This window comes from Podarcis vaucheri (assembly GCF_965113315.1).
Source record: "Podarcis vaucheri genome assembly, chromosome: 9".
Lineage (NCBI taxonomy): Eukaryota > Metazoa > Chordata > Lepidosauria > Squamata > Lacertidae > Podarcis > Podarcis vaucheri.
The window spans coordinates 57,972,276-57,986,558 of NC_138767.1; the positions used below are offsets into that span (position 1 = coordinate 57,972,276).

Below are 14,283 nucleotides of genomic sequence, written 5' to 3' on the forward strand. Positions count from 1 at the left end.
GGCTCACTCTGTCAGGTTCCTATTAGAAGACCAGACAAATGCTAGAACATTAGCAGTGGCAAAGTTTTTATCGGTGGTTGCAAGAACAAATGATCCCTATATTCTGAACAAAATGCTTGTTTAACCTGGAGGTAGGCTGTGTGAATTGTGTATTGCTTTGTAATGATTTGTTGGGTCTCTGGACCGTAATAAATGAGCAACTAAAAAAACTTTGTTTATGTTTCCTGTTTTCTTTTCCCAAGCAGAGATAATGCGTAAGCGGGTTTCAGCTCCCTAAAAAAGGTCAACAATTCTAGGGAACCTTTCCTAAAAAAGATCAACAACGGGGGGGGGGATGGAGGGATCTTTGCACCACAGTGCCAGATATGCTTAAGACGGCCCTGATCACAGCCATTGTCATCAGGGTGTTTCCTAGGTGACCAAGACAACAACAATGGCACTTTTTAAAGAAGTAGTAGATCTGATCAGATAATGTGCAATCACTACTGAACAGAGTGAACAGTTTCTAATCCCTAGATAACTGGCACTATCTATTCCCTGTGCAAAGAGGAAGGCAAACCCACTTCTGATATTCCAACACCTGCCTGTGTCCAGGCTGACACTATTTAAAAAGCAGCTGCAAAGCAGCGCTGTCAGTTTTGCCAGACTTCTCTGGAATGGCTTTTTAAGGTGGGGGGGAAAGCGTGTGTTTTTCTAAGGGTGACAGTAGGGAGCAGGCAAGTGCCATTGGGGCAAGAAAGGGCTGCAGAGATGAGATTACAGCCAGACACTGTGACCTGCTCACCAGGTGAGATGATAGTGCTACAGTCAATTCACACCTGCAAAGACTGCACTGCAATATTACCATTGCAAACTATTGTGATATGCCATCGCTTGAAGAAGGGAAAAGAACAGGAAGACAACAAGAAAAGCACAAAAATGCAAGAGCTTGCAGTGAATGTCCTGAGGATTTTCTGGAAGAAATGAATGAGTGGATTATGTCAGTATCGAAGAAATAGCTCGTGGGGAGGAGGGATGTTTAAGGTTTTTGTTTGGTTCTCTTTTTTAAGTTAGCCGGTCTAATTTTCCCTTCCTGGACTAATACATGGATACACAGTTATCCTTCAGTTTTTGCACTTCTGATTTTGAGATGCAGTTCTCAGCTCAAAGATATGTACCCAAATACACAACATATATACAAACAGATGAATTTTATTTTAAAATGCATTCAAACGTTTGAGAGTAAATGCATACCAAAATGCTCAGTTTGTGAACAATACGTGCAAAAAAGAATGCACATTTTGTGTGTGCTGGGGTAGTTAAATTGCAGAATGATGTGGAAATGGAACAAAACAGACTTAAAATGAAGGTTTTGAAAACTGACGTAGGCTGGGAATAGACTGATCTCTCTGTGTCTAGTGTGGAATGCCTCTATCTGTTGCTTCATTCATTCATACATTGTGCCATTTAATTTTAAAGGCAATGCTAATAACTAGGATATGTTTACTTATTTATATCACTTGTGTACTGCTTACCAGCCATAACGGTTCTTAAAGTGTTTCACACTAATAATTACAGAACTAGCACTGTTGCCAGATTACAGAAATCTGATTAGTTGTATTACTTTTGGTAAATTAAGTGATTGGTTAAAATTTGCATATGGGAAAAAAACCCAGAATTTCTAAGCGAGAAGCATTATTTGCTTTTTATTTGATGCTTGCATGTGTCAAAGGAGGGGCCAATTTAGATTTAATTTTGCCCTGCTATGCAAGAGAAAACAAGGCATATCTCTTTTAAGGTTGTGCTTGCTGTCACCAGATTAATGCTAATACTAATGTAATAATCATTTGGGAGAGGGACTTATTACTTATTCTTTTGAGCTGCGTGCACACCATACATTTAAAGCAACCCCCAAGGAATTATGGGAACGGCAGTTAACCCTTCGCAGAGCTATAATCACCTGGAATCCCCGCTGCAGGGAAGGGCTTAGGAACAGTGGAAGCTATTTTACACCACGTCAAAACATTGGTCCATCTAGATTAGCATTGTATATACTGAGTGGCATTTCTCTTGAATATCAGACAGGAGTTTCTCACAGGCATACCTAGAGATGCTGGGGATTGAACCTACAACATTTTGCAGACAAAGCAAATGCTCTACCAGTAAGCTACAGCTTATGGAATTGCACAGGAAACAGCGCTGGGGGCAGGGAGATGAAGCCCAGATCCTGCTAATCCTTTCTTCCCTGAAAATTCCAATCTCTGGAGCCGCTGCGTTGCAGAGGAAGAGAAGGGGCAGCTTGGTTTCAGGATACGAGGTGAAAGTGGAACATGTTGTTCTGGCCTTTAATGAAAAGGGGAAGATGGAGCTTTCATAAAATCCTAGAGAGTCTTAGATGTATTATTGCCTCCAGGCTCCACAAACAACTTCCTTTCACCTAGCTTGGTGGGATCAAAAGACAGCATAACCAAGTAAATACCAAATACCTAATAAAAAAAGGCTCTCTTGCTGAAATATTGAAATGGAATGTATCCCCAACCCCTAAAAGCATGCCTCCACAGGAGCCATTTCAGTCTTCCGGAAAACTTGTATATTAAAATATCCTATTGATCAATTTGATCTGTGGTGTAGATTCCCGTTTTATAAAGGCCAGTGAGGGGAAATGGGGGTAATATGTACATCTTAATAAACGAAGCATTAAATTTCAAGTCTCTAAATTGAAGAGGGGGAAGAGAGACAAATGCAGCAATTGAACTACTAGTCACTGACACAAAGCAGCCTCTGGTTATTTGTTAAAAATATCTCTTTAAGGTTCCTCATGAACAAATAGCTTACCCCTCCCCTCAAAAAATACCTATTAAAGTTTATTTACTATTTTTTAAAAAAAAAAACCTGCTCTACCATATCTCAGCAATGGTAGAACCAAACTGAAATACCCTGGAACTTATGAGAAAATAATATCTGGGATATAGCAATGTCTGAGCATCTCACCACACACAGGAGGGCAACTAAAAATGTAACAAATAGAGGCACCTTCCAAGAAACATGGACCCCTTTCTTTAACTAGGTTAAATGACCAAAATCAAGACCTTCTTATACCAACCGCTTGACCTTCTCAGTGGAGGGGTTACACCAAGTACAGTGGTACCTCTGGTTGTGGATGGGATCCGTTCCACAGGTCCGGCCAGATTCCAAGATTTTTGCAAAGGGACCTCTTCTGCACCCGCACGACGGTAGCATGCTTCTGCACATGCGCACTTGGCAAAAACCTGGAAATATACTTCCAGGTTTGCCGCTCATGTATCCCGAAGTTTAGATAACCAGAGGGATATGTAAGCGGAGTTATGAGTGTAATATGTTTGAATGTTGAATGTGTAAGTGCAGTGCTTTTTTGGGGGGTCACATACATTTTGTGAATCTAATGTGAGAAGAAAATTTAAAAATTAAAAATTTTAGTTTCTTTTCTAGCATGGTGAATTGCCAGTTCCGTTGCTACCCGAGATGGCGGCCTCATTTCCTGTCACGGTGTTTCCTGAGTCTCAGATAGAAGTGGACGTTTAATGTGTGAAGCAGTGTGGAATGTGGATGTGTGGTGTTTTACTGATGAAAGTTTGCATGTTCTTTGTACTTTGGTCCACGGTTTTCTTGAGTCAAAATGAGATTACCCCTAAACATTTTTTTAGAAAAAAGCACTGTATCTAGAGACAATGGATAAAACATAAACCATTAGATGTACTGCTGGACACGTATTTAATGGTTATTGTATTTGTATTTGTTAAAAAGGCATTTTTAAAAATTGTTCTTAAAAAGTGACCGTAGTGTTTATATGGCAATGTTGGGGTGACTAAATTCAAAGCCACGGAATAGTGAACAGGTTTTTGAGCTTTGCTATGGACCAAAATGATGAGGGTGGGTGGGTGTCTAGGATGGCTGTGTAATGCTTGCCACTGCAGTGCATAGCGCATTTTTCTTGGTTGAAAAGATTAATTCATTTTGGCACCTGAGAATAAATGAGTGTGTTGCCCACATCCTTCAAACAGGAGTGTCAAGAACTGTGCTCTTCTTGGGGGTGGTTCATACAACATCACAGTACATAACAGCACTAGCGGAGTGTGTTCCATCATTTTTCAAAGAATGGGCATTTAGCATTTTTAAAGCTCTACCCGTTTCATTTTTGCACCTTCCGTTATTATCATTAAGACAGCAAGCACTTGCACTTGAAAGAGATATCTTTAGAGTGAAATATCTAATAAAGAATGGAAACCAGGTGATAATTCTTACCAGTGGGTGGCATTCGCTCAAAGCCTTTCCCTACACATCCAATTTGGTGGTCTGTCATCGGAGAACACGGTCAAGCCTTGTTTTCCCCTCAAGTCAATTTTAATTTAGAAATAGCTAAATTTACCTTGTCTGTTGAAGTCACCTGGGCTAATACAATTGGATCCCATGCTGTTCTGCAAACGAAAACATCTCATGTGTGTGCCTAGAGAGGAAGCACCTCTAATTATTCACTGTAGGCCTTCTGAAACAGCGGTTCCTCATCTTGCAGGCTGGGTGCAACCCATGACACCTCTCCTCCTGGCCTGCAGCTGCTGCTCCTTACCCCTAACTTTACTCACAGTGCCACATTTAGGCTTCAAAAGATCCTCCTACTGGAGCCAACAGGAGTGCATTTGGAAGCATAAAGGTGGTGCATGGGAGGCACTGGGTAGGTGAAGAGCTGGGGAGTATAGGGTTAACCCATCTATCTGTGACTACCCCATTGAAATGGCCCTTTGTGCCACATTTAGGGTTCAACAGGATGGTTTTTTGAAGCCTAAATATGGCAAGGGTATGATGGCTACAATTTGGATGGCAGTTACTTTGTAAGAAGGTATATGAGTATGTGAGCGAGAGAGAAAATGAATGTGTGTGTAAAGGTTGCATGTGAGTTGATTCATGAAGATGCAGATGCACATGAGTGTTTGTATGCAGTATACACCTGTGAAGCGCTGTCTTCAGCCACTCCTGCTGGAGCATTTGTACCTCACCGGCCTTCCCACCCTCTCCCTCCACATAGGCAGCAGTAACTCACCTCCTGGGAAGCCAGCATAACTGTTATTCCCCACCTGCTGAGATGGGGAACCAACTTCTGGTGAGATATTATTCAGCATCTTTACAGGTGAAATAATGAGCAACCCATTTCTTTTCAGGAGGTCAAAATGGAGTCTGGACTAACCATCCCATTTCCTTTCTTCCTCCCGCTTTGAAACTGTTCTATTTCCTTCAAAACCTTCCCACTTCAACCGCTGTCTGGCCCTGGGGTTCACCAGCCACAGCCTGTCAGAAAATGTGGGCCGGTGGACCCTGAGATGTACAGTGTGAATTTTGTAGTTGAAGACTGCTAGGCTCTAATTGGATTTTTTGCAATGAAGCCTGCATTGCGTTCGGGATGAAGAAAAGCTTGTTAAACAGAACACTTGTTGCTATACAACTGGTAATGATCTTGAGATCTAAATTATTTGAAGTGGATACTATTCATTATAAAGAAATCTTTGGTCTTGTGTTGTTTGAATCTGGGGGTGACACAATTACACAAAAAAAGACAGAAGACAGAAGAAGTACCAACGAAAGAACAATGGCAAGGGAAACTTATGGAATATGCAGAAGCGGCAGAACTAACAGAAAAATTACATGAAAAGGACAACAAAGACTTTAAAAGAGAATGGGAACCATTTACAACATATATGAAGAGGCAACATAAATAAATGGACTCATTGGCAGGGTTTGAGTAAACAACTACAACTGTATACAAAAAAAAAGACTATATGTATCAAGAAAATTTTGGGGAAGCAATACGCAGGGTGAACAATATGGAAATAAAACAAAACAGGAGTATGAGGGAAGTCCAGGGGAGGAAGGTCAAAATATGAAAAATTGTTAAAGATATATTGTTAGAAGAAGTATACATGGAAAAATAAATTAAAAATAATTTTTTAAAATTACCAAAAAAATGATATTCAAACTTCTATGGAAGACAACCAGGCTGGAACACATTCAGTGAATTGATTTCTTCTTCTTCCTCTTCTTTGGCCAATTGATATTTTGTCTACAACAAAATGTAGCAGCGCAGATTGGTCCTGTTCAGGGTTCCAGCTAGTCAGCCAAGGCCTTTTCCATTATATTATATTATATTATATTATATTATATTATATTATATTATATTATATTATATTCCATTCCATTCCATTCCATTCCTCCTCATCTTCTCTTTCGACTCTAACCCCTATAGTTAGTCAGCATTTTAAGTCTACTAAGTGCATTTAGTTCTCATTGGGCTATTTTTGGGTTCTTTAGGGCTAATTATAAATAAAAATAAATGTGAAATCACAGCAGCAAGATTTTATGGAACATTAGAATATAAACTGACTCAATTGAACTGAACATTAGAATATAAACTGACCCAATCAGGAGTGACTCAAGCACTTAATGTTCTTGAACGCTATCTGTGCTGCATCTCAGAACAAAAGGAAGATCATGAGGGGTTCAGGTGGTCCTGCAATGTGGCTGGTAGGCTTAGTAAATCAATCCTGGTGGTGTACTATTGGTGGACCACGTGTGATGCATGAGAACATCTCTGGAACATGTGCAAGGCATTGTATTTCCCGTTCCCTTCCACTCCAAATGATAAAGCATTCCTAAACAGAAAACATCTCCATTTGAAAATACACAGAGTACCTGAAAATAGTTGCATGTGTGTCGACTGCTATGTGACTATGCACCCAGGAAAGCCACTATTGGCCACCGCTTCCCAGCATATACACACCACATCCCCAGCTGAACTCGATTCACTTTGGGGTTGCATGTGACTAGTGACCACTGAGCATGAAGCTTATCTCTAGCTGATCAGCTACACCTATTAGATTCAATAGGGACTGGAAAAGCATTGTGCTTTGAGTCTACCCAGACCGCATGTATATCAGTGACATGTATGCATCTCTTTTTCGGGTTCAGGTTGCATGTGTAAACAAGAGCAGGGAGGGACATGACAATCTATACCAGAGACTCAGCAATGTTAGTAAAAATAAAAAATAAAAAGTTTTACATGTGTTATAATGCTGTGACACCAGATGGCGCTGTGGAGTTCCATCTTTCGGCAACATGATTTCCCATTACAGTGGTACCTCGGGTTAAGAACTTAATTCGTTCTGGAGGTTCATTCTTAACCTTGAAACTGTTCTTAACCTGAGGTACCACTTTAGCTAATGGGGCCTCCCACTGCCGCCACACAATTTCTGTTCTCATCCTGAAGCAAAGTTCTTAACCCGAGGTACTATTTCAGGGTTAGCGGAGTCCGTAACCTGAAGCGTCTGTAACCTGAAGCGTCTGTAACCTGAAGCGTCTGTAACCTGAAGCATCTGTAACCCAAGGTACCACTGTATGAGGTTTACAACATGTTTTCCTGAAACGTTTTTTTGATGTGTCTAGATCCGGCAGGGTGAAGTACAATCATATAAAATCTGTAAACATTTTGGAAAGCTAAAATTATTAAAACAGAAGGTTTATATAAAAGACTATAAGAATCTAAAAGAAGGGTTAGGAGCATTAAACGAATGTTGAAGAGCATAAAAGGTTAGTATGTAGAAAGCTATGATTATCAATTTACAAACCACTCTGATATAGGTGTTCATTAAATCTAGTTTGTGGCACAGGTCATCAACCGACGAATTTTGAACTCTGCTATGCAGAACCTGGCAACATTGTATGTTGTAGCAGGGTTGGTATCTGAAAGCAGCAGGGAGGTATAGAATAGTCCTGTGTGTCCTGGGTACTTATGGAGTAGTGAGGAGAGGAGGCTAATACGGATGTCTCTGTAATATAGGCACTGGGTAAGCATATGGTCTATTGTTTCTATTTGTCCAGAATCACAGGGGAATTGTCTCTCTGAGTAAGCAATATTGACCTTCAATGACAGCTGAGGGGAGGGTGAGACATCGTGCCAGAGTAAAGGCCCTCCGAAGCTTAGGGACTTCAAGTTTAGTTAGATATGCCATGGGGGAGGCAGAGTACCTGATGGATTCATTGGCAATAAAAGTTGGGGGCCTGGCTAGATCTAATTGGTGCTCTGTGTCTGCTACACGTTGTTTAATGAGTGCTTTGGCCTGATCATATTGCATGCTGAGTAGAAGACCTGGAGAGAAGCCCAGGGACACGAGTATCAAAGATGGGAGATGTTGAACAGTGGAAGAGATGGACGAAGGACACAGCTCTTTTGGATTCACAGCTCTTTATTGCAGCAGTTAGAACTGCTCCTGGAATCAGACTGACTGCAGCCTAGCTGGCTACTTTATATAATGCTAAGTAACTTGAAATAGTAACAACTCACAACTAGCTAACCAATCAGGAGCGACAGTTTTCAATCCTTCATTTACATACTGGTGGCCCTGAGTGAGAACTGCAACTTAATCTTAATACATAATAGGAGAAATGAGGGAGGGGTGTGTGAAGGAGCGACAGAAAGGCAGAGAAAAGCAAGTGGACGACACACTTTTGGATCTGCCTTCCACCTTCTACTGGCGTGTGGCCCCTGACAGATTACCCAAATGGAATGTGTCCCTCAGCAGAAACAAAGGTAGCAGACTCTGACCTATACTGAGAGAGCCAGTTCATTGCAACAGAGAAATGCCTCCGATTAGTTTCCTGACATATGAAGTGGATTTCCATGGGGGAGGGGACAGTTAATTCATTAGTGTGTAAAAAGGGTAGGGACTCATTTGGGAAGCTCAAAAGAAAATGTCTAATCAGTTTTATTGCTTCAAAATAGCCCTTTCTGGTGCCCTAGCTGACATTCACCTTGAATCCTACTTTTAGGAAGAAAGAAAAGCAGAAATATGTCTTGTTTGCTTTCAGTCTCCCTTGCCATGCTCAATTAACTCCACCTTCTCCCGTTCCCCACAAGGAGCTGTCAGTTCCTTCTGGCAATGACTGTTCAAGTGTACCCCAGACCAGTATTTTAGCTCTCCTGCATAGCAGCCCTTCAAAGCTGAAGCTTTAGGCTCAGTTGACTTCAGGCTAGGATTTTCTTCTCCCCGTGGAAGAATAAGTTTGGGGCATAAAAGGTAGAAGAAAGCCACTGAGGAATGCTCGAAACAATGATAATGCTATCTGCATGGCTGGAGGCTTGTGCTTTAGAAACAGAGTCAATGAAGCCTCAGCAATGTTTGTTGATATCCGTGCACAATTGTGAGGAACAATTCTGCAGATGAAGTTAGATACAAGAGTTGGGGGGTGGAATTATGCCAGAAGCTGCAATATGCACGAATGTGGAATATGTCAGAAATCCTTAGAAACTGGATCTTTCAAGGCAGGTGCTAACAGTCCTGTCTTGTTTGGTAGAAGCTGAAGACTCCAGATAAGGCTGAATGTGGCAAGTTCCCAGTGCCACTCCAAATACATACCCCACGTAAAAATAATGAAAGATGATGACAGGAAATGTGTTTTTCAGGGTCACATGGTGCTGCAAGGCCAGCCAAAGTTTTAATGACTAACACGGATCCTTAAGATCAACGGTTAACAAGCAAATTACTTGTACTGTAAACGATTAGCTGGGCTTCCAAAGTGTTTGACACAAGTTCCATTATATTCAGTAGAAAATCTATAAGAGCCAGTGGCAACAGCAGAACATCAATAAAAAGGCTCTGCGAGGTTTTCCTGCAAATAACCAAAGTGTATGCAATGAAAGCTTGCATGTCAAATATTGCCACACATAAGACATGTAGAGACACATAAGACTTTTCCAAAACATGAATTGCATTGACTCCTAAAGTGATGGCCTTGTTAACAAAGTGTTGACAAACTCAAGGTGATAGCCTGGGTGATGGGCCATTAAGGGGAACAAAAGGAAGGGGCACTGTGTGAGACAGCAAGGTGGTGGGTCCCCTCACTCAATAAGACAGAATGAATTGCAGTGATATGAAGTAAGAATGATAAGAAGTGAAGCAGCAAGTTGGCGAGAGAGTCAGAGAAATGTTTGAGAGCAACACCTAATCTTTGCTTGAATCCAAGGTTGTGGTTACAGGAGAAACAAGACCCTTTTGAGGTGTTAATGCTATGACGCCCCCCCTTCATCGCAGGCTCAGGTTGTATATATGTGTAATTAAACCATATATCATAAAGACACCACAGTCTCCATCGTGCCTCATTCCCAAAGGAAACACAAACCCTGAACCCCTGGAATTTTGCGTTGCTTAGAGATTAGGATGGTGTACAAAAGTATAAAGGCCAGGTTTGGAAGGCACACATTCTCCCCCTAAAACAGCCTCTTCATTCTCTGTTGAGAAGCAATTTTGAAGTGACAGGAGAGTGTAAATTCCTCCCCTTTCTGTTTGATGACTTTGAATGCCTGTGAAAATTAAAGAGTCAGCCAAGCAGGCCTTGATGCCGGATGTTATCAGTCTTAAGTTAGTTCCCTGTTAGCAAGTTCACTCCTCTTCACAACACCATCAATTTTACCCACTCCCTTCTCCCATATTGTTAAACACCATTTGACCGATCCCTCCCTGCATGCCCCCCTTCCATTCCTCCCAAAGTGAATCTTTAGTCTGAAGAATCTTTGCATCTTGGCCTGCTGCTGTGCCCTTGAGGGCTCCCCTGTCACATCACAAGAGGAAGAAAAAAGGAAATGCATATCACACAAAAAGGACATCAAGCTGCATAAAATTTTCAAATGCTAACGTGTGCATATAAGTGCAAATTACAAAAGAATTACTATAATTTAAGCACAAATATCACACACACCATACATCTCACCATGGTGGCATGTTCTGTGACAAGGTGCCCTAATATGCCTAGTCTGTTTTCCATAGAGTTTCTTACTATTTCAAGGCCCCTACTCTGCTTTCATGTGGTTCCATATCTGTAAACCAGCCCTGGACTCTAATGGAGGACTTTTTCTAATAGAGGGCTGCCCTCTGTAAGCAGGACACCTGACCGCCCTTAATATCACATCTAAATGGATCTTCATATTAGTGTAATATGCTGACAAAGGATAATGACTACATATTTCCCCCCCCCCCCGCAACAAAACTATTTTGGGAGACGTCAGAATTATGCTGTCATAATCCTGTTCCCCAAATAGTCTATTTACTCATTGTAAAAGGAGGTAACGTACAATGTCAGCGTACACTGAGCTTTGTGACCCAGTACTTGGAAAATGCAAATTATGATGTGCCAAGATGGATCAACCAAACTATACATCTATCAGTTTGCCTCCCTAATTCTTTTTTGGGTTGTTGCTTACTTTTGTTGTTTGCTTTTGCCGTGACACGAGCTCGGCCCATACAGGCTGCTTTCCCGTCTATTTACATCTTTTCAACACTCATAATTAAGTTTGCACCTCTAGAATTTCAGCCAGGGCTGAATCAAGCACTGCTTATTCAATTTGAAAATGTGAAGTTTGGGAATGAGCACTCAGGTTTGCTTTCGCTCCTATAAAAATGTGGCTTTGAGGCACAGTGGTTTAAATCATCGCACTGCTAATTCATTTTGCATCCATGTTGTTTTGTTATTTTATTATATTTTCTTCTTTTGGTTTTGTTTACATCATTTTGTCTTCATAAATAAAGCTTGCCACCAGTTTCAGGCTGATTACACAAAAATGCAGCCTGACTTTCCCTGAGCTGGTGACTTTGAGGTTAGTAAGAACAGGATCAGTGCAAGAGACTTTGATACTTGAGGTGGATGGCAGGAACAAAGACCGGCGGCCATTTTTTTCCCCTCCTCACTTTTGAACTTAGGTGAACCATAGCTGACTATCTCCATAGGTTTTAGTAGGACTTAATCATGGGAATCCTAGGCACACTTCACTGGGAGTAAGCCCCAATGTCTTCAGTGGGGCTTACTTTTGAGTAGACATGTATAGGATCATACTGGAACTTTAGCTAGAACAGGGCCCTTCAATTTTCAAATGTTCATGAGTCTTTTAGCTGCCTTTTTAAAACGTTACTCTCTGAATTAAGCAGTCTTGAATATTACAGACCCTAAAGCTCAAAAAGAGCACAGAAGGATGATGATGAGAGATGTAAAAGGTGCTAGCATGTAATGCAAATAATCATGCAGGAATTCCATGAAGATTAGTGTCATTTCTGTGCAATGTTAATGACACTGCAAATTCCTAGCAATTATTTCCATTTAGCAAGCGGGAGCAGCAACATGTACATCCAGGCTGAACTGAATAGCAATAGGCGTGAGGCCTTCTCAAAGGTAAAGCAATTGCATTGCCTGTTGCATTTTAATTGGCTGTAATTTAATTTTGCCCCTTTTCCAATGGTTTAATAGCTTTCCTCCATGCTCATGCATAAGCAAGAGTCTAGGTGATTTGTCTGATAAGCGGGGGGAGGGGGCGGGTGGAGCCAGCAACACTTTGAGAATGAACATATTTGCTAAGTAATAGAGTGGTCTAGAATTTGTGGAAAGTGATAAAACCCAGAAACACCATCGATTCAATGACAAACATAGCTTTGGCCAACCAGTTGTGTTTGCCGTTATGATGAGTAGTAGCCTGAGGGAGATTCTGTCACTTGAAGCTTCTTCTTCCGAAAGGATCTCTTCAAACTAAGTGAATAGGCAACAAAAATGGCACATGTGGTTCAATGGATTTTATGCATCAAGAAGATTGTGCTCATAACCCTCCGAGATCTCATGGCAATACGCTGAAATAATTTTTGGGAGGAACTGTAAAAATATTGTAAGAGGTATAGGTTGGTTGCTCAAGAGCAACCAGGCAATATGCTTCAATAGTCTGTTTTAAAGCTTTCTTATCGGTGATAAAAAAAACCTTTGGAATGCAGAGCGCCTCTATTCCGTGTCTTGCTCATTCACTGGCAGAATCTGAGAGTGGGCGGTCCTTAAACCTTCCCCAGCAGAGTAGTTTCTTGACGCCCAGTCTGCGCCTCCCCTCTCTGCGCGGAAGCCTACTGCACAAGGAAGGCGTGGGTAACAGAGGACCTCTCTCCTCCCCGGTTTGCTCAGGCAAGGTGTCCTGGCACCGCCTCGCCTCCTCCAAGCCCTGCTTCTCCTCTCCACTAGAGGCGTGGCTTCCTTCCTCCACTGAGGAAGTGCTGCTTCCCACGATCTTTGGGGGCTCTCTGTAATCCATCCGCCTTTTCCCCTCTCACCCTTGAGCTGATGGCAGTTCCCTGACAAATATGATTTGATATTTTAAGCAAAGCGTTTGGTGTGTTGTGAGTTATGTTGTATTATGTGTGGTGTGAAGAATGAAAATTAATAGAAAATATTTGGAAAAGAAAGAAAAGAAAATGGAGTTGAAGAGACTTAAAATGCAAAGCAGCAAATGTACTGATCCAACCATCTCTAGCCACTACTCATCTAAAGCTTTAGAAGTGCCTTGAAACAGGTTCAGGGAACAAGCAAACCATGTTGCAAATATATAATATGCAATGATATGGCCATCAGTAGTGACAGATTTTGTGATCTTGTCTTACTTCGTTCATTTTTCATGTAATATTGAGACTGTCTTGCTTTGCAGCTCTTTCTCATTCAGAATGATTTTGCTCTTTCAACCCTGCGCACTTCACCTGTGTGGAGTGAGTATTTTTGAAAATTTCAATATGTTCTTTGTAACATGAATTCTGGTCACATAACCACATTTTGGTTTATGCCATTTTGCTACAGACATATAATATATGTGTATGTGGAAAGGCGATTTATTATCATTTTTTAAGAAAAAGGCTTTTTAAAAAATGAAAATAATATGGCCTAGGAAAGTGTCAGCCGAAGACATTTTGGCATCTGAGGTGAACTACAAAATTGTTTTCCCCACCCCACCAGGGCAGAATGGGTGAGTAAAGATCTACGTCAGGGACATGGGGGAGAAAAAGATCGACATCAGAATCTGTTGCCCCTCTGGACCCTGACACCTGAGATGGTTGCCTTACCTTGCATTGTGAGCTGGCAGGCCTTCATCTAGGGCATCGTAATCCTACAAATGCTCATGCAACCTCACTCAAGGTGGGCTTGCTTTGATGAGGGCATTCAATATCATAGTACATTATATTTTGAGAACACAAACTTGCTAGCCACCAGACGATCCAGCAAGATCTGCAGTGGTGCTTCTAAGGAGAAGTCATCTCCGGGTTGCTTCTATATTTTTGCTCGGTATTGTTCTTTCCATCTCTTTTTGGCTGGGCCTTGTGATTCGCTTGTAATTAGTCACCCACACTTCGTGTAAATGCTCAGACTCTCCCAGCTTGCTAATATATGCCCTAACAAATAAATATTCATGAAATTCACCGTGAAATGCTAAAA

The 14,283-nt window shown here is 41.4% G+C and overlaps 1 long non-coding RNA gene across 7 annotated transcripts in view; it reads right to left on the reverse strand.

Moving 5' to 3' along the window:
- Positions 1 to 14,283, reverse strand: part of LOC309540934 — a 166,953-nt gene that overhangs the window by 16,842 nt on the left and 135,828 nt on the right. For 5 of the 7 annotated variants that reach the window (XR_014223539.1, XR_014223540.1, XR_014223541.1 and 2 more), the window contains one exon: positions 7,543 to 8,149. The exons of the other annotated variants lie outside the window; for them this stretch is intronic. This is a non-coding gene — a long non-coding RNA (uncharacterized lncRNA). Of the gene's footprint in view, positions 1 to 7,542; positions 8,150 to 14,283 lie in introns of those variants that run through there. 7 annotated transcript variants of the gene reach the window in all.